This window comes from Adelges cooleyi, unplaced genomic scaffold, assembly GCF_023614345.1.
Source record: "Adelges cooleyi isolate 19-005CV unplaced genomic scaffold, UGA_ACOO_1.1 ACOO_flye_CR_arks_rails_tigmint_CR_PRNA_25, whole genome shotgun sequence".
In the NCBI taxonomy this organism is placed as follows: Eukaryota; Metazoa; Arthropoda; class Insecta; order Hemiptera; family Adelgidae; genus Adelges; species Adelges cooleyi.
The window spans coordinates 1,558,583-1,586,403 of NW_026095915.1; the positions used below are offsets into that span (position 1 = coordinate 1,558,583).

The 27,821-nt window shown below is 34.3% G+C and overlaps 1 long non-coding RNA gene across 1 annotated transcript; it reads right to left on the reverse strand.

The window, feature by feature from the left end:
* Window positions 1-1,050: 1,050 nt before the first annotated feature.
* On the reverse strand, window positions 1,051-24,441 carry LOC126837503 (uncharacterized). Its single transcript, XR_007685529.1, has 2 exons — window positions 24,280-24,441; window positions 1,051-2,579 (listed from the first exon to the last, which is right to left on the reverse strand). It is a non-coding gene; the product is annotated as an uncharacterized LOC126837503 (long non-coding RNA).
* Window positions 24,442-27,821: the final 3,380 nt, after the last annotated feature.

Here is a 27,821-nt window from a genome sequence, read left to right on the forward strand (position 1 = left end):
TTTTTACTCTTAACTGAACTGAAAAGTGAACAAAGCTGTAAACAGCAGGAAAAAAATAATATAATGTTATTTTAGTTGCCTATTTGTTGCCCCTTATTGATGTCACTGCATAGTATCTGTTTAATTTTCATTTAGAATCTAAACTCTTGAGTGATATTTACTTATGATATTATTATACACAAGAAGGTGACAAAGTGTTTGAGGAGTATTCCAAAAAATAAATATATATAATACTGAATTTAAAGATAACATTACTTAATAAGTAAATAGCTAAAATTGACAATAATCTAATGCAAAACACTTAGATAAATAATTTCACACATAAACACGAATTGTTAGACCAACTCAAAATTATAGAATTTATATATATATATTTTTTTTAAAGTATTATAGAGAATTTACTATAGACAATGTACTTTGGACACACTTATAGTATTATCGGTGTTGGATGGATTGGGTCGATTGTTACATGCGCCTATTATAGGAATTATATCCGGAAAAGAAAGATTAAAACGTTTTTGTTTTTGTTTATATCATAATAATGTAATAATAATGATTATAATTGAAATGATCGTACAACTTTGCATACAACAATTCGTAGTGTAAAAAAAAAATCCCTAAAAAATCTATTTATAAAATTTAAAAACGTCACGTTGGAACTAGTACACACGATTGGAAACTTAAAAATATTATTGTTATTACAAAATTACACGAGTCTAAAAAAACGTTTTCGCCAAGAAATTTCGAATTGTGTTTTTCATTACAAAAAAAAAAAAAAAATTACATATTTTTTAATAATTCTTGTTGCAATGATAATAAAACGTCGTATTAAGAGAAAAATACAATAACATAGCAATAAGATTATTCGTATAACAATGATTGTGATAAAGCTTATTTTGAGACGAAAAAAAAAACAACAGCATGTTATTAAAAACTACATTGAACAACACGTCTAGTCGACATTTTAATTTTTAACTAATTTTCTTCCATTATTTTATAACAATTATTATTGTTAATTTTATGAATCAAAGATCAATAAACATGTGTATGTGTGTGTGTGTGCTGGTTAGCAGATTGTATTAATATAATATCGAAATAACTAATAATACAAAAGTCGAATACTTTCAAAAGAAGTCGAAAATATTATACTACATTATAATAAATAATGATATTATCTATATTATTACCCTACCCTCTAATGTATTAGTATTTAATAATATTAGTAATTATTTAAAAACGCCCACTGTACAAAACGGACGTGGGTACAATAATAATAATAATAATATTAACTATGATAATGATACAATAATAATAATATAGGCTCTACAAAACGAAAACAAAATAAAAGGTAACGATCAAATAGTATAATATTATAGTAAATTTTAAATATTATTGCCTTGAAAATCGCACGCAAAACGTCTCTAAAAAAACAGTCTCTAGTCAAGATAATAGAACTATATTAATATTTCAATAGTAATTAATTGTTTTCTCGATAACACGCTACGCTTTAAATATACGTCCTTGCAATCAGCCCTGACCGTCTAACAACAATAATAATAATAATAATAATAATAATGATTATTGATGTACCTATTTTCTAATTGACAAAGTGACTAAAAAAAAAAAAAAGACAGCAAAAACATCAGCTACTTAAGTACAGTCGTGTGTTACATATGAGGTTTTATAATATTTTTTTTCATTACAAAACGTTTTAACAACAAATATAAGTGTATTTTGTATCGTACCGTACACGGCCGATGATTGCAACGTTTCACAAAGTCCTAAAACTCGGCTGTTTAGCGAGAGAAAGGACCTGCGCAGAAACCAAAACGCGTTACTCCTGTTGTACGCGTTTTGGTTTCTGCGCACGTCCGATGTCTGGCTGAACAGAGTGCTACAGCTATTGTCGTTGTTGTCAATAGTCGCCGGACTATACACATGGAAGTCTAATAGTGATAACAGATTGATCCCACACGGATTCCGCCATCTTGATTACGTGTGATAAAAATCTGATAACGTCAGACAACAGCTGTTATCTCTTATCAAATTGATATCAAACATTATCAACAGAAACCGTCATCGAATATATCCACTGAACAAAGTCGGATACGGCAAGTACAAGATAACGAGACGGAATCAAAATGGCGGTCCCCCAGGTGGTCCATGTGTACGGTTCAGCGGCGTAAGTACTGCGTGGAAAGGAAAATACTGTATTACATTTTTCGAGAGAGAGAGAGAGAGAGAGAATTGAAAAAGTCTACGCGATACAATGCATATTATATTGTAAGTCTATCGATGACACGGATTCGGTTAGGTTTCGCATTCGACTAACATCCGGTTTGCACGAGCAGCTTGGAGAATCTCCAGACTCGAGTCCAAGACATTGTTCCGGTGGTCATGACCGGATGTTCGCGCAGGGCGCACTGCCACTTGCAATGGACCGTCTGGGCCGCCGCCGGTTGTTGAGCAGCGTGAGTCGGTGTCGGTTGAGCGCTAGGCAAACGGGCGGGCGAAGCCGTGGAGTTGGCCGTGATGGCCGGTTTCAGCGGAGATGCTGCGGGCGAAGTCATTTCTCTGATCTGAAAATAAAATACAGGTTAAAAAAATTAGCATTTTTTTTGTTGACATTTTCATGTCTGAACTCTGGCACATAACCGAAAAAAGTGTTAATAACAAAAAAAAGCGTCACATAAACGGTCACGCTGTTATCTGATAAGAGATAAGAGATTAGAGATGAGGGATAAGAGATTAGAGATGGGGATGGGGATGTTAATTTTTTTAATTTACGTGTTGTATTCATAACGATCAAACTATAACTGAAAAATAATTTCAATAATTCAACAGGTCATATTCCCTATGAATTGTTTTAGGCCAGATATTATGAAAACACTAAAATATGATTAGCCAGAAACTTGATATATATATTATTTCATTATCTATAATTCCACCACTACTCTAAATTTATTCGGTACTCCAACGAGACACGGAAATGCTCTTTCGTGGTTGCAGACTCGTCTGAAAAATTATTTTTTACCAATTTTATTCCCCAAGTTAAGTGTCAGGTTGTGTTACGCTAGTGTGACATCTATAAATGATAAATATCCAAAGTTGGTACGTTTAACGAAACTAATTAATTTATCCGCTCCGCGGAAAACATTGAATCATGGTTATACCTTATCAGTTATAATTTATCTCCTATCACTTATATCACATCTCTTATCATGAAAAAGCATAGACAATAAAAACATGGATAGGACATAACGTCTTATCAGCGGTCATCAGATGTTACGAAATTGAGGCAGAAATTGATTGACGAATTCAATTTTTTTTAAATTTATAATCTAAATAAGATAATACGCAGTACTGTAAGCAAACGGCCTCAATTGGTAATGTCATATCCATGTTTTTATTATCTATGTGAAAAAGTGAAAGTGTAACGCGAAAATGGTGACATCTCTGTTATCTCTTATACATCCGTTATCTATTATCTCTAATCACTTATATCACATCTTTTATCATGAAAAAGTGAAAGTGTAAAGCGAAAATGGTGTCAGGATGATGTGAGGGTTACAACAATATTGGCCGAAACGTGTATTTCTAGTGTAGGATTAATAAGTTGCCTTTTAAAACTACCAAATAAAAACATTCTTAAATATTTGTATATAATTTATAATTGTTGATAATTTAATATAGCAACGGTTTTGTTCAAACTTTTTTTAGGTCACACAATTATTCCTTAGAAAAAATTACTGTAACAAAATTTTAACAGCTGTGCATTTTATATATTTATTAAGATTACTGTTTTTTTTTATAATATGAACTAATGAGGTTAGGTTATCAAGAAGAATCACCTTTAAACTTTTTAAATAACACTTATAATAAACAACATGATTATAAACAAATATGTAAGACTAATTTCAGCGAGGGTTAGCCGTTGCCACCCAACTGGGTAGTGCAAAGCATCCACGGGGTAAAATTTAATTAAATGTAAGGCTATAGAATTAATAATAATTACAATACACACTATCTCATTTCATCCATTGTACACGCGGGGTATTATTGCTAAAGGTAATATGATATTTGAGGATCTTATTGAAAATCATTGTAATCAGATTACTGTTCAATTATTGTGCTAGTCGTTACCGGCCCACGTTTACCGTCTGCAAATTAAATGAATTTGCTGAAAACATTCGAGCTCCAGGCCAATCCCGAAGTACTTGATATTTTATAGCATTGAATTACACAGTTCTGCCACCTTTTTTTTTTAGTTTAATCAAACAAAATCTTATAAAAAAAAATCCGGGGGTTTTGAATTGATGTTAGAAGCATGATAATATTTTTAGACTTAGTCAAGTAAATCCAGTAAACAAGTAAACTAACCAAACCTAACCCAACCTAACCTAACTCAACCTAACCTAACTTAGCTTAACCCAACCTAACCTAACCTAAGTAAATAAATAAAGCGTGACGCGAAAAATTGTTCAAAAAAAAAATTGTACACATTTTTTTGATTGACATCCGATTTAAAAAACATTATAACGTTAAAACCTACCTTAACTTGTACGCTTATAATTTATTTATTTAAAAAAAAACTCTTCTCGAGTAACCGTGCACATATTATATCTATAGCAAGTGTACTTAACACGAACGTTTAAAATATTCCAAAATAAAATATTGAATGCCTAATATTGTGCAGTACAATGTACTCTAAATGTCAAACTCTGTAAATCTAAATTGTAGCACACTAGTTGATGATGATTTAAATAAGTTACAGTGATATTATTATAATTGGAGAAAAATTGAAGAACCTATTTGTTTTGCGTGCGAGAACTAAAATTGCCTACTTAGAACGCCGTCTTGTGATTTATTGTCGACAATCGATCATACTACTTATGTATTAGCTGATGTATATGGTATGTAAGTTGTTAGTAATATTAACATAATGATTTCTCATAATGTCACACGTGTAACCCGTTATCGATACAAGAGTTATTGTAAGAAGAAAAAAAACCAACAGCTATATATTAATAGACATTTTTAAGCGTTTCTTATTCTCCAGTGAAAGTCTTAAGCCGGTTTAACGTTAAAACAAAATGAACCTAAGCCGAGACTTATTAACACTTAACGTTTGCGCTGACTATGTGGCCAGTATTTGAAATATAATAATTTTCCTTTGATTAATCGACCACAATGAACGCGTGTGAACCGAGTAAAATAACAACTATAATATACTTATAGTTGTTGTGTTTCATAAATTAGCGTTATCATTTGTCACCAAATGTTCGGTCATTAAGTAGATAATTGCTGATGAAACATTAAACACAAATATATATGTATATGCCAAGTACCATAGACATAATTTCTTAATTGAAGCACTTGTAAACTGTTTAAATAGTTTTTCATTCGAATATTGTCTTTTGCGGTAATTTTAATAGCTCATTTGGAAATTTAATAAATAACTTTACTGGGTAAAATTAATCTAGACAAAGCGCTGAATTCGCCTGAAGCAAAACCAGATTTTTCTCAAATAAAACCGATGCTTGTTTATATAATTTATCGTTAATATATATTTTTATGTAAACGCCTAATTGAAAATAAAAATAACCGAGTCACGTACATAAGCGGGCGTTTACTTTTTCGAGGGCTTTGTTGTTGGCTCTCTCGTGTCATCGAGCTTATTAAAATATAAAATAACAAGATAACAGCCGTCGTTCTAAAATGATATAAACCACCAAAAAAAAAAAAAAAAGAGCTGTGCGTTGATGTGTTTTTACGCTGTACAAACGGACTAGACGTCAACGCGAACAAACACATTATTATTATTATGACAGACAAAATAAACGAATGCGCAATTTTTTTTTTTAACCACCGCTTGTGTTTATTACTTATATTTTGTGTTTTTTTTTTTTTTAGGACGAGAGATGATCGTTTTTTTTCCATGACGATGACAGTACACTTGGGGGGCGACGGCTACGACAGCGGAATCGATAAGGATAACAACCGGAATGGTATTTTCGACAATAAGAGGAATAGTGTACAAAATGGGAAAAAAAAAACACATTAAAAATATATAATATGATGGGTAAACAGCTGTGCTACGTATAATACTGACAACGCTAATGGATTAGAAAAACCTTCCCCCCCCCCCCCCAAAGGTTAGAAGTAATTATTTAGAGTGAAACGAAGAAAACAGATGCCGCCCAATGAGATAGTCTTAATGGAGTTTTTTAATTATGCAATTTTTGTTTTTTTGTTAGCAGACAACCGCAACGAGGTGAATGCAAGCAAACGCCGCCGTCTCATCTGAACTCGACTGAAACGATATTTTATTAGAACATTTTAAAGGGTTGCAAATAAATCACTATCTCGACCTGTGGGTCGACGACAGAGTGCTCTTGGAAATCTAATAAATCATAGTGTATTACTTCAACGGTATTCCGCGCACGCAAAATAATATACAAAGCCCGGCCGTATAATTTAGTGGTTTCGGGTGTGTTTATGGTAATTACAGCAGAACCGATCGGATAAGATTCAACCCTAATGTTTTTTATATTTATTTAAATATTATGCGCGGTTTCGATTCGAACGGGATCGAAACCACTCAACCGACACCGAAGGGCAACCCCATATTCGATTTGTAGTATTCCAAGTGTCCCAGAAACGGTGTTTTTATTATTAAAAACACCAGTCAATGTATAATCGCTATTCAACACGCCGTTCACAACGATGACCTTTTGGCCAAACGCCTAACCGTCCATATGCACCGACTACAGTACAAAATATTAATAGCGTTATAATAATATCACGTTTATTTAAATTGATTAGTTTGTAACTGACACGAGCCTCCGAAAGGTTTGCGTGCATAACAGAAATCATTGGCCTTTTTTTTTTTTTAGTGTGTGTGTGTATTTTAAACTATACCTTATCGACAGCCGAAACCGATGTGACAGACATGTGTCACTGCGAGAAATTACTTTAAAAAAAAAAAAATCACTGATCGATTACAGACGGTATTTGAAAGCATACGGTTATTTGAATATAACATGATATGAGTATATAACCTTTCTGTAAAAAAAAAAAAATAATAATAATAGGTACAATTGAATTAAATGAGTATAACTTTTATTAATTAAATTTTTCAAATCTAGTAAACCTTTTTTTACACTATTTGCGGCCGACAAATATGTTTCAAACGATTAATATTTGTATATTTTACAGAAATATCATATCATAATCATTGTGATAAATAATAATAATACAATGCATACATACATTTTGAGTTAATTTCTTAAGATAACATTTCTAACCTTAACCAAAGGTAATAGAGTTAATAGAAACCATCGACGTGACGACTTAACTGATTTAACGGGCCAGCGTTTTAATTATAAGCCACATTTTTTTTTTTTTTTTTTTAAGTTGACCTCCAAAACGTTTTTGTCAACATTATTTGGGTAATGTCCGTACAAAATCTTCGCTCGTTTTCCTCAGCCTACGCCTTAGAAAGAGGGACGTTGACCCCTGAGAGTTTTTCAACGGTTATTGATGGCGACCCTTACATACAGTGCACGTGTCGCTGCTAAAGGTCGTGGACGGCGCAAACGTCAGTTGGATATAATTCACGGACCATACCAGATTTCACCCTTTTAGCGCCAAGTTTTTGACAGTTATTGCATGTGTCTCCGGTAAACGTTGCCCGTGACAGTTGTTGTAAATGATCGAGGCCAAAACCCGACTGAATAATAGTCCTGTTTGCCGGTCGTGTGAGCTAAGAATATTCTCAGACGTTCTCCGTCGTATTCGTGAAAACATATTGTGTGTATTCGAATAATACACACGCGGGTATTCGTGAAAATTCCAAAAACTACACGAATAATATTTACATTCATTTCGTCTACGTCGATATTGGAGTCGCCTCTTACTGCACCCGTGACATAACCTAGTTTCAGTACCCAAAAGGTTTATCCATTTCTCAAAACGCAATAGTCTAATAACTACAGACAGAGCAGGAGCACTACATTTGATGAAACGCCATGCCATTACCTTTGACAATAACCGAAAATAATGTGGCACCCCTTCAAAATGACTGCACTTGCAGTAATTGTAACTCTGAAAGTCGAAGCTATAAGTATGCTTTGTACTGCCTTTGAAAATACTGGAATTCAGACCAACCGAATGAGTACAAACTCAACAGTATTCAGATAACACGGTTTCAGGTACCAAAGAGACCACAGAGGAAGTAATAATATGTATTCTGAAGATAGATCTAATTAAATCATGCGAGTACTTCTAAAAAGTAATTTCAATCAATCCATTATCAGGATCTACAGCCGAGACTAGATCAAAAAGAAAACATTATCATTTATTAAGCTATACACTGATTGAATATAAAACGTTGATGTAAAATAATAGTTTGTACACCTATGAAGACTGAAATATGAAACATAAGGTCTGATTCGAGTTATTATATATTTCAAGTTTAATGTGTTTTTGTTTAATACATTTGGTGTAATAATAATACTCGTGAGTAGTGCCATTGATTAGTAGTACAAATATTACCAGTTAATAACCAATAAACATTTATCTAGATTCAGACAAGAATTATGAAACATAAGGAAATGGGACTGTGACCCGATTCGCGTTATTATGTTATATTTCATAAGTTTTTGTTTAATAAAATTGTGTCGGACATATTTATTAATCAAGTAAATGCTAATAAATAAACATAAGGTGAATGGGATGTCGCCTTCTGCAGTGTTACCCGGAATGTACATAGTACAACAGTATTAATGAACACATTTATATTATTAACACAGTACATGTTATGTTTAATTTAAAATGTAATAATTATAATATGCGTTTCGCGAGACTGTTTTGTTTGTGTTTTTGTTTAATAAAAATGAGTAATATCAAGACGTATAATACAATTGTTAATATTGGTTAAAAAATACACAATAATTTGACTGGATTTGTAACTCTGTAATCTTGTCATTTTTATGCGTTCCTGTGTACAACGGTGAACGTTGGCCCATTACACTGGCGCCAAGTTCCATCATGAGAAAATATTCTTATCTGGATTGTACGTTATAAATTATTTTCAACACTAGGTACATAAAAACTCCTTTTACCCTCTACCGCGGCACACGACCTTAAACATCACTAATCTGCGTGCGTTGTTTTCCTATTATAATTACTGTTTGTGTGTTTTACGTTTAATAAAAACACACAATCTCGGCCCGAGAACAACAGCTAAAAACTGTAGAAACAAAAAAAAAAGGCTCTTTGTACGTTTTTATCGCAGCATTTAGGTCGACCAGATAAGACGGAACGGGTTTTTATTGACCTAGACGAAGTGAACAACCGCAGAGTAACCACACAGATGACAATGAGAGAGAAAAAAACCAATAGAAATACAAAAAATGTTACAAACGAACAATTGAATCCGAAAATAGGGAGGTTTATCGCTGTGTGAGAGGGAATTGTGGTGACAAAAGAATAGAGCCACATTTTTAAGGGTAAAATCCTATTTCGCGTGTGCGTGTGCTTTTGTTCGAATGTTAAAGTAAATACATTTCGGTAAGAAAAATACATAGTCGTATGCACAATGGGTATAATATTTTTATTTTGTAAACGGTTGGCTAGTATGTTTTCAAAATAAAATTATAATTTTTTACTTATTCATAAACTGACAATGGATTCGGCTGTATTATCGGTTAATACAACCGGAACTCTGTTTATCTACCAAATGTTTTACCCCGACGTTAAAAAAAAACGTTATCAAGTTGTGAGTAATTTTGTAAGACTTCATAATTTAATGTTTACGTCTTGTACACAACAATATTTTGTTTAAGCTCCGTTTTGTTATTTTCGCTCCCTCGTGGTGTAAACACAACACGTCAACAGCGATGGACCGGGTGTGTTTTGAAGGAAACTGCCTTAATTAATACTATGAGGGCTGGAAGAAGCAAGGCCCGTCGACGAAACGGTACCCACTCTCATAACAGACACACACCGCTGATGATATCCGACAAAATCCAACCCAAGTTTATGGTTTACACAATGAGAAAGCGATCACGGGCTGAGAGCGCAGCACAAAAACATATTTTATCTCTGAAGAGCACCCCACAGTGGGGTTTAATGTATGCCGTGTGTACACAGCACTAATTTTCCACATTATACTTAGTTGGCATACAGAGTGTTCCAGCATGAAAGGTAAGTAATAGGTGATTGGACATCTGGGACACCCCCAAATAAGCCCCCCGTTTTTATTTTTTCGATAAGTCGAAAATTGAAAGTTTCGACAGTTAAGTAAAAAAACAATGACTTAAAAAAACAAAAAATTATTCCATGTTATTCAGTGCAAAAACCTAACCTTATAAGAGAGGTCACATCATTTTCAGTCCCTTTCGGCCCCTAACTCAAAAAATGATAAGAGAAAAATGATTAGAGACCAGAAATAAATGATAAGTGATAAAAGATAAATGCTAAGACATAATTGATAAGAGATAAAATAAAGAGATAAATTATGAGAGATTAGAGATGAATGATAAGAGATAGGTGCTAAACGATAAGAGTTTGGAGATAAATAATTAGAAACAAGAGATAAGAAATAAATAATAAGATATTAGTGATAAGAGATAAATGATTAGAGACTAGTAGGTAAGAAAAAAATGATAAGATAAGCGATAAGAGAAGAGTTAGGGGCTGAAGACGACTGAAAACGATGTGACCCCTCTTTTAAGGTGAGCTTTTTGCACTGAATAACAGGGAATAATTTTTTTTTTTTTAAGTCATTAATTTTTTACTTAACTGTCGAAATCTTCAATTTTTGACTTATCGAAAAAATGAAAACGGAGGGCTTATTTGGGGGTCCCCCAGATGTCCAATCACCTATTAATTACCTTTCGTGCTGGAACACCCTGTATAACTATTTTAGTATACAGCAGGTGATCATTTAACGTGGGACGCTCATTTTGTATAAAAATAACTAAACAATTTATAAAAAACTGTTATCGACTAATTTTATTAACATTTTTCAATTGAGAATAATTTACTATAAATTTTGACTAGTCAGTAATCAGTTTTGAGTCACCCTGTACACTTTCGCAGCTGGTATTTTGGGAACGGCCCGTAAGCGGACGAATGAGTCAACGACACTGATCAAATATTGTCTTATTTAAATATAAATAACCCGCTCCAGACCGAGACAATCCTTATTTTTTTTTTTTTTAATTTTGTGTGTAATTGGGAAAGGATGCGGGGGAGAGGTATGTAAAGGACGAACAGGCCGCGGTCGTGTTGGTAATAACAATAAAGTCTCGTTATCTTTGGGTACATATTTACGCATACTATGTATGGCTATTATTATTTTATTACAATATTGTACCGTAAACAAAGATGCGCACTTATGCGCAGCAGACAGCCGGTGTAAGTATTATTATTAAAATATTATTATTATTATTACTTACTGGCCGATCCGGGCTGATTGCCAGACAAAACAGGGACCGCGGCCGTCGGTCGTGGGGGTAACAAACTGTATAAATTGTAATTAATTTTCTTGTCCTCTCCGTCATTACGAGGCCGTCGACCTTTTTATCCAGAAACGTTTTAGAATACACAAATAGTAGGTATACAAGTCGGGCGGTTGGCCGCGGCCCAGCTCCGGGATGGTAATTGTCGCAAAATCTTCCCGGTCCAGAAATACCCACCGACGACAGGCGGTTCCCTCGGGAATACTATTTACCATCCGACACAACAGAAAGTCGTGTTAGGTAAAAAAAAATTGTGTTAATACCGTCCAAGAGAGTGGGAAAAAAAAACCATCTCGGCTATCGCATCGGAGCTAAAAAAACCGTTAAGCGATACCCATTCGGTTCGGTTAGGCGCCAAAAACAAAACTGTTGCCAGATTATATACATAAGTATTATTTACCCGAGGTTTTCTTACTAAATCAATACTGTAGCTTTATCAGACGTTTAAAATGTACTTACTGCTAGTTTACATCTCTATCAGCGATTGTGTTGGGTTTGTAATTCGATTTTAATTTGTTCAACTATTTTATCACACAAAATTCACTAACAATTTGTTTGAATATTTGCATCATTAAATAACATATTGTAATGTAAGTAATGGCAACAATATAGTTATTAATTTATAACATGATTTGATATATTAATAAAGTTATAAATGTGTTAGAGATTATTTTGAACAATTAGTGTTTAGTAGACAATTTATTCCTATGGTGCTCAAGTAAACGTTAGGTACCTATTGTTTTTTTATTCGGTTTATTATTGATAACAAATACACACTTAATATAAGTATAAAATATATTTACAGATTTTTATATTGATCTTGCGTGGAAAATAAAAATAATTAACTTTATTACATTCCTTGAAAACTATCCAGTTAGTGGGATTTGATTTTATATCAGAGCCGTTCACGGAATGTCAATTATGTTTAAACATTTTTTAGGAATAAAATGAAAGTAGTATTATTAACTTTTTTACCCCCGAGCACCGCAGAGTTATAGGCCGTAAATAAACAAGTAACCGCGATGACAACACAATAAAAACTTTATTGATTTTTCCAAAAATATTGTGTAAAAAATGTATTTTGTTTGTATTTTTTATGTTTTGTCAAAATTGTGTGTGTATGAAAAATAAAAACATACCGCGTCAAAAAAAAAAGTAAACTTCTTCTTTACAATAGCCTTTCGAAGCCAATATGGACCTATGGTATTGTTATCCCTAACTCGTGTCATTCACTGTCTGGTTTTTTTTTCTCTCTTCTTTCTTCGTAGCTAACCAATGCAAATTATCGTATAGATTGTAAATATTTTTGTCAAATTATAAAACGATAAAAATAAATTGCTGAAAAAAATGCCCTTTTGAACGAGAGAGGAACTGCGAGTGCAGTATAGCAAATGATCGTCTATAGTAAACGGGCGTCGTCTTCGTGCATATCAATACTGTTATGTAGGTTTGTGTAGGCGTTGTTATCGTTTGAAAAATAAACGCTTTGAATATGTCCTCAGCGTGTCTGTATGGCGCCATCGAATGCACACACACACACACGTCAATCAACCGACTATTTTGGTTTTACACACACACATAACAGCGCTCGGCGTTGCCATGGCGTTAACACGACAATAATTGCAACCTGCAACGGCACTTCCTGTCTAGCGAAAACGGTAATTATTCGGTCGTTAATTATTATTATAAATTCATCAATTCAAGTGTACGACCGAATTTCCAACAGGAATCACCGGCACACCACCGTCAACCGTCGGTCGGACCACTTGACGCGTTTCGTTCGGCTCGAAAAATCACTGAACGGGTACATCCAGTACATATTATAACGTGTCTGGTTTTTACCGGAAATCGTTGTTACACAAACACAATATTAAGGTTTCACAAGACAATGGATTTCACGAAAATATTCGTGAAAATTCGCAAGAAATCCTCGTTGAACCTCGTTTGAATCGGTTCAATGAGTCAAAATCTCAAGTAAGCTACTTTTTTTCAAAGTCACCTCCAAAATACAGTGTTCTAATACTTTGTTAATGTATAACGAGGTATATAATTTTTATGATTTACTCGGCACCGACTTCAAAGTCATAAAACCATTAATAATTACATAAAAAAAAAAAAAAACGATAATTTCTTAAATCAATTTAACGGAACTACAAATAAGTATTAAATTGTTGTATAATATATATATATTTTTTTTTTTACTTTTTAGTTATTTTTGTGTTTTTTTTTTTAATTTTAAGTGATGGCTAGACCTAGTTCAACCAATTCACACACAATAAATCAATTCACCGTATTTATGCTGTTATTTTTCGCTAAAGAGTTGCGACGAATTCCTATTTGATTTTTCCCTGGTGCATCTTTTGATCAAACAGCAATGAATTAAAATGGGACCACCTTGGAGTTATATTGAACCCAACACAATAATAATCATTCAAATCGGTTCAAAGAAGTAGTTGTGCTCGAACATACATAAAAAAAAAATATATATATATATACAAGGTGTAAAAGAAAGTTCAACCGAGCTTCAAATGAGACATTCAGGATGCTCTAAGGGTGCAATAAATTCTATTATTTTTTTTTCAACTTTAAAATTGCTTAAATTAGAACCCGTATCTCGTAAAAAAAAAATCGTCTTACGACAAAAAACCTTGTTGAATTGATGTGTGACACGAGGTTTTGGTATCCGGCCACACTTGCGTCCACCGAGCGGCCACCGAGTAGCCGAAACCAACATGTGGCGTGTGACACATCGTTTTCGGTCGGAACTTTATTCTGAATTCAGTGAATTATTTTCTATCGGATGATACAACAAAAAAAAGAATAGCGTTTATCGTACCCGTTGAGCATCAATCGCTTGTGGTTCGTGTGCATCGCCCTGACCGTATTTTACTTGCACGCCAAAAACGAAAAAGGGAGCGTTGACGCGGTTGAATAATTCAAGGGCCATGCCGGATTTTACCCTATTAGCCGCCATTTGACAGTTAATGCGTGTGCCTCCGGTAAACGTTGCCCGTGACAGTTGTTGTAAACGAGACTGGTGCACGGGATCAAGGCCAAAACCCGACTGAATAATAGTCCTGTTTGCCGGTCGTGTGAGCTAAGAATATTCTCAGACGATCTCCGTCGTATTCGTGAAAACATATTGTGTGTATTCGAATAATACACACCGGTATTCGTGAAAATTCCAAAAACTACACGAATAATATTTACATTCATTTCGTCTACATCGATATTGGATGTCGCTTCTTACTGCACCCGTGACATAACCTAGTTTTAGTACCCAAAAGGTTTATCCATTTCTCAAAACGCAATAGCCTAATAACTACAGACAGAGCAGGAGCACTACATTTGATGAAACGCCATGCCATTACCTTTGACAATAACCGAAAATAATGTGGCACCCCTTCAAAATGACTGCACTTGCAGTAATTGTAACTCTGAAAGTCGAAGCTATAAGTAAGCTTTGTACCGCCTTTGAAAATGCTGGAATTCAGACCGACCGAATGAGTACAAACTCAACAGTATTCAGATAACACGGTTTCAGGTACCAAAGAGACCACAGCGGTGGTAATAATAATATGTATTCTGAAGATAGATCTAATTAAATCATGCGAGTACTTCTAAAAAGTAATTTCAATCAATCCATTATCAGGATCTACAGCCGAGACTAGATCAAAAAGAAAACATCATTTATTAAACTGTACACTGATTGAATATAAAACTTTGATGTAAAATAATAGTTTGTAGTTTGTACACCTATGAAGACTGAAATATGAAACATAAGGTCTGATTCGCCTTATTATATATTTCAAGTTTAATGTGTTTTTTGTTTAATACATTTGGTGTAATAATAATACTCGTGAGTAGTGCCATTGATTAGCAGTACAAATATCACTAGTTAATAACAAACATACATTTATCTAGATTTAGAAGTCTCTAAATCTAGCTATGAGTTATAGCTTTGACAATTTTCAAATAAAGTGTGTACAGCAATTTACAACAACTGCGATGTACTTGGAAGTTTGCTAGACAAAAACAGTTTTTCGATTTTTTTTCAATAGCAATAAAATACAAGTACTCGTAGGAAACGTCTGGCTCTCGGTAATGTTTTTATAGCAAACAACAACGGTGTTGGGGACGTCGCCGTTCATCAGTAAGACAAACTTCTGACGAGCTGTTGGATTAAGGCGCAAACGATAAAGGCAATTGTCTAGGGTTTGGATTTTTTTTTTTTTACCAAAAAAGTTATTATTTACAAAGTTTGGTATGTCAAATACGAGCAAGTTCGTTGTACGTGTCGTGACATGTATTTTTAAACCGAATGGGCGCCACCGAGGTCGTTGCCCAAAGATTAGTGTAATTCAGTAATACAATATTGTCGCTAGCAAGTCCGATCGTATCGGACTGGTTCCAACGAGGAAGACGTCAAATAATAACATTGTCATTTTTAATGTATTCAAAATTTAAAAAACTGGTACAACGGCACGCGCCAGTAGGTGTCGGAGCAGGTTAGAAAAAAAAAAAAAATTGTTTCTAAGATGACACGATAACGTCTTGCGTTCAGGGCAAACGTTGTGGTATGGTAATCGCCACAGACACACTTGCACGTTGACCTTTTGCGGGTAAACCAATTTGAGCCCTTTTCACGCTTCACTCACTACAAACGACATCATGTCAACCCGAACCTTCCAAAAATTACATTAACATCTTTCGACGGTCAGGGCAGTATTTTTTTTTTTTTTAGCTGCGATACTCGCAACGAGCTCCGGGAAATTATAAAACAAACATTATGTAGTATTTTTATTTTGTCGAGTAGACGGTAAAGAAAATATTGTGATAAAATATTTCCACCGTTTGTTTGATCAATACTATATTTGTTTTCAATTGAAACGCAAAAAAAAAAATGTATGTAGAGTTAAAAACGTTTCCAGGATATTTTTAAAACATTACACTTTGCTGTCTATAGCATAGTGTCAGCGTTACAATATATTTTATAAGATTGTTTAAACGTAATATAATTAATAAATAAAGTTGTCAGATTCTATAAATCTGATTAATTGTATACTTTTGCAATAGTGTAGAGATATTATTTTGATGCTGACAGAGAGAATGTCCTATAAAAACTACATTAGAACATATTGAGTACATTCAGATGGTTGTACTTTTCAATTTTTAAAAATGATTTTAGTCAAATAATGTACCAGTCGGTATCTTGATAAGGCGTTCTTACACTTTCTACTTTTTTTTTTTAACCCACTTAACACAAAAAACAAATTAAGGTATGTCTGTAACGGTAAGGTTATTATAACGAAGTTTAATTATTTAGGCATTATACTGTTATAGTACTATATATTTTCAAGGTAATGAATCACGATCAGTTCGACAAACCTAAATAATAATATTATGTCTCGTTGATATAATTCGGTATTCTTTTTTCAAACATTTTTTTTGAGGCCGCCCAACTTGAAAACGACACGAAATAGCGTCACGAAAGTAGCGCGAAAGTGCCGCGATCTAGCGGTTGCTTTTTTACAAAATATAAATGTATAAAATGTCTCGGGGCGAGTCTTTTAGATCTGCGCAATTGTTATACGATAATAATTATATTCGCAGTGCTTGAAAATACCTAAATTACTTGATTGTTGTATAAACACTTATTGCTTACTCGTTCACAGCCATATTTCTCATATAATAGATAAATTGATGGGCATTCGTATTGTTTCAAGTTAACCATGCTTGTTTCAAAAAAAATGATAATAAAATAAACCAACCGTCCAAGTGCACGCCCTGTTATGAAAATATAATGTACAATAATATTATACGACATGCTGAACACGGGAAACGCATCGGCCGTGTGCAGTAGAGAAGAATACATATGTAATTGTCAGTTCGTTTTGTGTGTCGTCGTCGTCGTGTTTTGTACCAATTAGTACCGGCTCGTTACCCGACACTTGTTTCCAAGTTTTTTTTTTTTTTTACTTATATTTTGTTTTTTTGGTTTTTTTTTTTTAACCCGTCAACTGTCATACGATACACGTGCACGAGACACGCGTATAACTCCAAAAAAAAATATATATATATATACACTGGGCACGTTTTTTTTTCGTTTTACTCGTCTAGCTATCTACTTATCTATCGTTCGATCGAGATGGAATCACTTTAAAATCATTTGATAATAATAATTGCTTTCGCCCAACTTCTTATCGCAGGCGCACTTGGTTTGGTTGGCTCGGATTGTACTTGGCTTTTACTGAGCTGGACACAAGAAATTTCATGTCGCCGTTTTCGCGTTCCACTTTCACTTTTAAATGATAAGAGATAAGATATTATGTGATATAACTGATAACAGATAACAGATATACCGAAACATATCCATGATTCAATAAGATAAGAGATTAGAGGTAAGAGCACAGAATAAAAAAACACATTTTCTAAATAAACAGTGTAACGGCGAATCAAAGAAAAATAAAAAATAAATAAATATCCTAGTTTTGGCGTTACTGCCTATTTTTCATTATGTCTGATCTTTTTTTTTTTTTTTTAAACTCTAAGATTCCCTTGTGTTTACTCTGTATGGGAGATACGAGGTCAGAGATATGTGATATGAGAAATAAAAATTAGTAACAAATAATAGATATGCCGAAACATTTTTTTTCTACTTAAAGTTTTTTCTTCAATTATCCAGTTTTTTTTTTTTACATAGCTGGTCGCCAAGTTTGAATTTTACATTTGAATAATTATTTTCACCCAGTTTTGCTGATTTCTTACTGTACACTAGGTCGCGACTGTGCTGTTTGTATGTAATGCAATATTATTGTTGTATATATTTTATTTTTTTTTAATTTCTCGTTATCCGGTTGTATACCGGCTAGACGGCGTCAGGTTAAGTTAGTGCTGCTCAGCCACGACGTTATTGGGCACAAGGTGACACCCCATAAACGCTTTTCCGAAAACAATAACAACGAGCGGCGTTTTCCGAACATATAACCTTATACGGGCGTTATGCAAGAAACGCGATACCAAACAAAAACGCGATGATTATTATTACTTTCCCCCCACAACACAAAAGTATACACTGCGGCACACAATGTCTAATTGCCGTGGAGGTCACCAAGACAAAATATATCATAATAATAAACTCTATCCGAAATAGGTACGCGTTAAACCAGCCGCGTTTTCCTTTGTCGGCGACTAATATAATAAGATAGGTATAATTTTTTTTTACCGGTCGAATACACACACCTCGAGAGAGACATTTCTTCGGCAGTGAGCAGTACCGGTTGTAAAAAAATAACAACGCACTTTCAACCGAACACAAATAGCGAAAAAAAAATAATAAAATACCAAATGAATTAGGTCTTTAAGGGAAAAAATGTCAATCTAGGGCGGCGGTCTTCTAAATGTAAAGAGCTCTACGTGCATTGAGATTTACTTATACACATTGTATGGGCACTTTTAAGGCAATAAGCAATAATCAGAGTTTTGCAAATTCTTATTCGAATAAATAATAATAGTTGTGCAAATTTTTTTGAATTTGTATTACACGAATACAAATTTATTCGAACAAAACGTTATTCGAATAATTGTTTCACAATTTACTTGAATAATTTTTTTTATTCGAATATTTTTTATTAATATAAAAAATGTTTTGAATAAAATTGTTTCTCCTAAATATATTTTGTAATATTGTAGTATCACGTGTGTTCCACAATGATTCGACAAATGAAATAACTTTTGTTTTAATGATTATTTTTAACCACGTTTTTTATTGCACTTAGCTATTTTACTTTTTTGAATGATTTTTTTTTTGTTACATTTTTAAAAAAAATTCTAGATAGCTTATTTGTTGAGAATAATTTGCTGAAAATGTTGACTGGTCAATAAGCAGATTTGGATAATTACTTTTTAAGTTACTAAAGGTTTTAAAAGATAGGATGGGTGGTGGTCGGTGGAGTGCGATAGGGTAATGCGTGCAGATAAAAATAGCTCTAGGCGCTTACTATATGGCCATCTTGATTTTTTTTTGTAAAAATAGAAACATTATTTAAAAAAGTTAAACGGGTAAGTGCAATAAAAATATTCTTGATATTAATTCGAACAAAAATTTTACCTGAATAATGCGTTATGCAGATGATTGATTAAATAGGGTTTTATTCGACTGAAGCACAACTCTGGCAATAACACAAAAAAGTCACTTTGGCAATAGCAGCTACAACACGAATGGCCGTTATTATTGTTGTCACACAGTAATACTCAACCGAGAAAGTATTATTGGAGAATAGGTAGGTAAATGTTATCAGATTATTGCCCACTCGATACTATTATGCACTATGCAGGTCAAACGCGTAGGCTCGAACCTAAAGCCTCGACCTCGAGTTTAAAGCATATTACATGCTTTAAACTGCAGTTTTGTGCGCAGAAAAAATTTTAAGAAAGCCCATAACGCTTGTCCCGGGAATATGAATTTTTTACTACCGACCGTTTGTTGTTTACATTTTCGCCATTAGGACTGCTGACTCGACGAGGCTCTTGAATAATATATAATATTATTGTGCAACGACCACGTGGAGACAACGCGCACGCGTTAAAAAAATAACCATAATACTAAAAAAAAAAACTAATAGAGTTAAATTGGGAGACCGTTTTGTCAAGTAAGCGACGCGCGAAAATAGCACCGTGTCGTTTTATTAGATAAAATATACCAGTTTAAATTCAAATAGTATTCTGAACCAATTTGCTTGTCAACATTCAAATCAAAGTGTCTAATCCAACCGAAAACCCTTCCAAGAAGACTCAAACGCAATTAGCCGAGAGATTTCCCAACCTAACCAAACTCGAGAACATTAAGACGTTAGATTACTTCAAGTGAACTTCCCTTTTCTTCAACACTTATACCACCTGTGCTTATTGTACCAGATCGACCCGTTTACAGGCTTTCAGTAAAATTATTATTATAATATTAATATTTGTTTGCGTTGATTAGCAAGAGAAGGCCCGACGGCCAAAGAACGCAGATCGGTCACGTTTAGAATAAAAATATTGTTAATTATGTAAATTCGCATGGTTTTTTTACATATTCGGTTTAATCATAATATTATGCAAAGGTATAATACTATTAGTTGTCTTTTTAATTACCTCGTTAATTTGTTACCACATTAGGCGGCAGTCGAAATTAATTGCCTACACAGCTACGGCACTGAACTGTCCGTAAATCTTCCAAGTTAATTATCCACTGTTAATTAGTGAAGTCATGTGCGACAGTGGTTAAGGCGTTGAACTTGGCACACGGAGTGTCGGGTTTAAAAGTAAAAAGATTAAGTTCTCCTCTGTTTATTGTGAAAAATGTATGACTTTTCAGTAGTAAACATTTTTCAATTTTTTCTATGACGGCGGAACGTCCACAATCAATCACAAAGAATCCACATTGCCATAACAACATGTATTTAAGCGAAAAATTGTCCATACCTTAAAACGGGTGGGTAGAGTTCTCAAGGACTCTTTTTTGAAGTTTAAATGGACAGAACTTATTTATTAGTGAACTACCCGCTGTTCTGGTTATGTCTTGAAAATATTAAGATTTATCCAGGGACGATATCCACCCTGGAGCGCTAGTCAATGCGGGCGGTGACTACCCTTCCCCTGTCTAATGCACGGCTACCAATAGCGGATGGCTTATCTGCATAACGTAAAATCAATGGCGCGACCAAACTATGGTTCACCCTGCCGTTTAACTGCTACCGGTGGCGAATGGGGCCGTTTAGTAGGGCACGAATAATAGTAATAACAATAATGATAATAATACTAATATTAATCACCTATTATCGTAACACTATAACAACCTTGTGGTTCGTACAATATCCTCGAGCCCCATTGAGCCGCCTCGCACCCAGGGGGCTCTAAGCGTTCGTCTTGCCGAGCCCAAAATTGCAAGTAGCCAAAACAGAAATGTGAGGAGGGGTCCTTCTTTATCATCTTCGCACTTCGAGAGGAGTTTGTAAGACTTCGAATATGCTTCTGCACGTGTCTACCCACTTTCACAGTTGTGCATCATTCGAATAAAACGTTATTTGAATAATTAATCAACAACTTATTCGAATAAAACGTTATCCGAATATGTACTTCACAATGTCTTCGGATGATTTGTAAAAATATTATTTAAATGTAGTTGTAAGTGCTTTTTTCAAGTATAATAATACTTTGAATTATTATTTCTCATAAATCCAATATAATATACCGCATTAATAAAATATATAAAACCAGTAGCAAATATAGGAAGACAATTTTTTATTCGAATAAATTGTGAAATAATTATTTAAAAACGACCATCTCAATTGATACTATAACAGCCATTAATCGTTCAATAGTTAAAACCTAACTAATCCAAATACAGCCTAACCTAACCTAACCTATATCTACTCCAAATCCAACCTATCCTTACTAATCTAATCCAAATCTAACCTAAATCTGACCTAACCTTACCTATGTAACCTAAATCTAACCTAACCTAACCCTAACCTAACCTTACTTATCTAATCAAAATCTTATTCAAACGAACCCAACACTATCCTAATTTTTTTAATTTTGTATCACTTTTCGGCAAGCTGATCACTGCAAAAGCATATTCAACGGTAAGAAAAACGCCATAAAAACAGCCGTACCATCCGAGGTTGACTTCACAGCCGGTATGAAATTATTATTTATTATAAAAATCGCACCAAATGATCCGGCAATGAGATGTGAAACGCGGGAAACTGTTAGGAGAAAATCGTTTAACAAGCCGTCTGATTGCATACATAAAAACAGCACGACACAGGTACGGGTTAAAGCTATTGAACCGGGCCAAGAACCGGAACGAGGATATCCGCGATCAAGAGTCAAGTGACACAACTCGAAAAACATGTATTTTTTTTTTTGGGATACCATCAAAAAAACCCAAAAAAGTCTAATCGTTATAAAAAATCACAGTTTTTGAGAATCGGACGACAAAAAAAATGTCGATTCAAATGTGTACTTTTATAAACAATACGTTGACTTAAGTCGAATAATTACATTGTATATGGTCGATAGCGGCACACACAACTTTAGAAATTAGTCATACCTACCGCTTTGTTGAAAAGTGATAGCAGTTTTACAGTTATGTCAGTTATTTTTGTGCATAGACAACATTGTGTTATGTGCTCGACCGGCGAATAGGTACAGACAAGCGACGACTGACCTTTTGTATATTTTGTACGGACCGGTCTATTATGGAACTTGGGTCGTACAGATTAATCGGTTAACCCTACCTTAAGTCTTACTAGATACTTGTGGATCGTTGATTCTGATGCCAATATACAGTTTATTCATAAGACACTATATTTTCTCTTAAAACCGTTGCAATTTCTTTTTGGGCACACCTCTTAATTTAGCTTATTTTTTACGATTTTAGACAATATTAAAATGTTCAAGTCAAAAATTAATTTGCCGGAAATGTTGACCGGTCGATAACCCGGTTTAGATTTGAAGTTATCTAGAAATTTCAATTATTATTTTAAGATCTGGTATGAATCACCCTGTATAGTCAAAGCTACACCCAACCGCTTAAGCGTTCAATGGCTTATGGCATAAATGCATATCGATTGTCAGTCAAATGTGACCTAATTCTACACAAAATAATATTTTATTTTACAAGTTGATCGCAGAACCAATGTTGAAATGTTTGCGTTCAATTAAAACTAAACAGACTTATGTATACATAAAACCGTAACAATTATTTTGGGATTTAATAAAAGACGACTCATCTAAGTAAAAACTTATGATTCTTAATGCGCCCCGTTGATTCAGACTAAAACGTTACAGACCCGGCGACACAGGATTATGTTTTAAATTGAAAAAGCCAACCGTAAAATATTTTAATTGACTCCATTTAACTACATGAACTTAAGATTTTTAAAAGGTAACGTACATATTGTGTCAATTTTTTAAATTAAGAATAGTTTGGCCAAACATAAATAGTTAAACTTAATAGTAACTATCCAAATCATAACTTAAATAGCAAATATCCAAAACCGGTTATCGCCCGGTCAAAATTGTCAGCAAATTATTCTTAATAGGGTAATAAAGTTTTAATACACGAGGGATGGAGTTATATTTTTGAAAAAAAAAAAAAAAATTGGGCAAACTGTTAACTATAAAAGTAAAAAAAAATGAACCTTTTTTAAAAGTCCAAAATCTTATGAAATGTTAACTGGTTTGTAGTCAGAGCTGTGCGTTATTCAATATTATGACTTTAGCCGAATAATCATCTGAACACTACATTATCCGAGTGAAATTAATTCGAAACCAATTCAAACGTGTTATTCAAATAATTTGCAAGTGCAAGCAATTTGTTGTCTAAAACACAATTTCATGTAAATATAGTGCATATTACTTAAAAAATACAAAATAAAAATGTATACATTTTTTTAAACTAATAATATTCACGTTAGAATATAGTGTAAAATATATTGTACGGGGATTAACGAGGGTTGCGTTTTAATCGTTTCAACGAGTATATTTAATAGTTAGCGAAACCAGTAACTTTTAACCGCTAATTTTAGTACACAATAACATTGTCGGTATTGTCATTTTTGTCGTGCAAATTATTATACTCTAATAAAAAAACGTTATTCGAATGATTTTTAAATGTGTTAATTTATTCACAACTCGTTCGAGTTACCCGTATATATATATATATATGTGTATATGATGAAAATGTCGTCGGACTACTTACGTTTTTGGGGGGGTTTTTTTCCAGATAGAAATTTCCAAAAGCGCTGGCTGTTCGGCTGGACTGATGGCTCGCGGTGCCGGTGACAGAGACAGGCGATCGGCGACAGTGAACGACCGTGGAACGACTGAGCCAAGCGTGTGTGCGCGCGCGAGGCAACTATAACACACACACACACAGCTTTGTGCGCGCGCGGGGAGTCAGCTGCTGCCGCTGCCGCTGCCGCCGGTGCTGGGAGGTGCGCACGGCGGGGTCGCCGTGTGTTGTAAGCAATACCGAATCCATCACACACTCGTCTTGTGTGTACAAACCACCGCCGTCGTCTAATAACCGCGTACAACGTTATTTGTTTGCCCGACGTGTAAATTAATACGAACACACACACACACACACAACACACACACACACACCACACGTCTACGGCGAACAAACCATTATAATGTACTCGCCAACCACCACCTACACGTGTATTGTGTCGGCCGAGAGCCGTGGGGCTCTGTGTGTAAAACGCCTCTTGATCTTCTTCTTCTTTGCCGTAGACGTTGTTTGAGTGTTCGACGACACTATATTGTTATGGTCCGCGGGCGGATGATGGCAATACAAAACTCGACCCTTTGCGCCTAACTGCCGCCACCTCTCCCCCTTAAAGCCCACCACCCCCACCCGCCCCCTCCCACTTTGAACGCGGTATGTTTACGCATAGGCCATGCTTTGGTCTACACCTCGTCTTGTCTGTAACTGAAAAATTTCTATCTAAATTGATACTAAAAAAAAAAAGAATTGATAATTGCCTAGCCGGGTTAGGTGTCTGCTTATAAACGATAATTTCTATATCATGTACACGACTTTCGTTACATATTAGCTTCATGTGCATTGTGTACAGATTGTAATTATATATTTATCTGATGATAAAAAAAAAAAATCATTCCGTAACAGCTATCAACAATTTAATAGTTAGAACCTAACTAATCCAAGTCTAACATCAACCTAGTCTTTCTAATCCAAATCTAACCTAACCTAACCTAAACCTTGCCCTTTTTATCCAATATGAATCTAAGCTAAAAAAAAAAAAAGCTTAAGACTTTTTGCGGCAATTTCATGTCTATTACAAAATGTGTACCTGCTCATTATTTTTACCATGCGCTTTTTTTCGGTTTTAGCTTTGGTGTAGAGATGAAAAGGAATTATTTTTATTTATTTATTTTTTTTTTTGTACCTGAACCTTCGGTATTTTCTAAACGGCTGAACAGATTTTGTCATGCAGAAAATCTGTAGAACAGAATAAGTACACAAAAGGTACATTATTAGGCCAAAAGTTCAAAAAGCTCACTCCTTCCTCCTTCAAAATCGAGAAATACACTAAAAAAAAACCATCACATATTTACAGCGTGCTATAATTTATTTTTTATTTTTTAATAGTTCAATATTAGTATCAATAAAAGTTGACAAAAAAAAAATATCAAAAACCCTTTTCCCCAGAAAATATGAAAACTTTTTATTTATTTCGCTCTTTTATGTATAGTTTTAGAGCTTAAGGCATGCAAGTTAAACCGAAGATACAATGGGGCTAAACATATTGTACAATTTCTCGAAAATCTGTAGACCAACTTAAGAGGAGAAAATCACAACTAAGCTAGGCCAATTAATTTGTTTCCTTGGTAAAATCCACCTGCTGACAACTGTCATCCTAACGGTTGCATCCTGCCTGCCACTCTTTCTTTTCTGCATGCCTAATCAGTTTATATAATGCTGAATGACAACACTGAATGTAATATAGGTAAAAAAACCTAGGAAACCGTCTAAAATAGAAACTATCAAAAAGCATAAAAATGACAAAAGCATTAAGTTGAAGGCTTTCAGACCGTTTAAATATTCAAAGAGTTGAGTAAAAAAAAAAAAACACTAAATCCTTTTACCGAAAACCTATTTATCTAAATCCAAGACAAAGATACAATTCAAGGAAAAACCGAATCAGAGAAAACTCGACGGTAGACTAGCTGTGATAGGGTTTAAAGGGGATAAAGGATGTAACGTCTCTTCTCCATGACTGAATTTATTCGTTCATATGATATATGACTATTTTTTGTATTGTAGGAAAACAAAATAGTAATATAATTTATTGTAACCAGTTTTTTTTTTCTTATAAATATAATATTCCAATTTAATACTTATTCTAAAACAGTGTCTTCCGCCTCTCCAGATGCCACTAATTTATTGTGTTTAATCAAATGTTTTTCCAAACTATTGATAGGAAACTCAAACGATAAATTAGTTTTCCAGATGAAATATCGGTTTTGTTTAAACATATTATTGTGTTATTATATTAACATGACGTTTTTTTAAACACTTTTTTTTTTTTATCTAATTACGGTATTTCATTTGTTTTCGAAAGCTGTCATGATTTATGATAATTAATGTACACGATTGTGATTGTACAATTATTTCATACAGGCCCGTATTTGGGGATGGGAAATAAAATGTTTTAGTACAACGTAGTGATAAATAGTGAAATTGAGGTTTACATTTTATGGGATGTTCCATATTATGTATGTGCTGTGCCCTAACAAACGTTAGTTAAAAATAATATTTAAACCAATCGGTTAGAATTTATGTTTGCAACCTTTAAATCATTTTTTTAATTTAATAAGCTCCCTCTCATTTGTGTCCTAACCTCTCCCAGGTGGAAGGTGTTATGATAGTTGTATTTGCTCGAGAAATGTCGACACCAAATTTGACCGTTTCTAAAACAATTTTTTGAGCACCGTTATTTTAAGTTGAACAACACCTTCTCGGCTCCGCACCGAAGCTAATAAAACAATACCCCAATTACAAGTATTGACAAGTGTACGAGTAGTATACAGGGTGATCCACTGACAGAAGACACTAATTTTTAGGTACATATTTTACTACGTCTTGCAATATTTCGAAAATTGTTACCATCAATCCTGGAAGATCTCAATTAAGATTCTATCCTCTTCTAGGCCAATTTTTCGAGAAATTTCCTAACCGTCAGAGCAGTGTCCGTCGTATCGCAGTCTTAACCGACCGAATCGAGCGGATGTGTCCTATTTGGGGGGGGGGGGGGTGCAAAACCGGGCTCTTTCGCCCTCGTCCCTTGTGCCTTGGCCGCGTTTGTTGTGTGTGACCCAATTCTACAGGGGAGCAGCGCGCGTGTGCCCCCGTCATCGATCCGCCGCCGTTGCTGCCGCGGTTGCCAGCCAATGCGGGCAATAACCGCACCACCGCGAGCACAGCTGACTGGCCTTTTAACGAAAACAAACGATAAAAACACCACGTTCCCCCCCCCTCCTCTTGCCTATACCGAGTACAAAAGTCCGGTTAGGATGTACGCCGGGGTTCGATCATCAGAATTTCGCCCGATTAACACCCCTTTGAAATAATTTTGGAACAATCCTCCACCCCTCCCCCCCCCCCTCTTGCATTGTAATGGAGACAAACTCTGCAATGAAAACAAAAACCAAACTATTACGCCAAACTCGAAATTAAATTTTACCTTCGTCGCGCGACTTTGATCACCTTTAGAC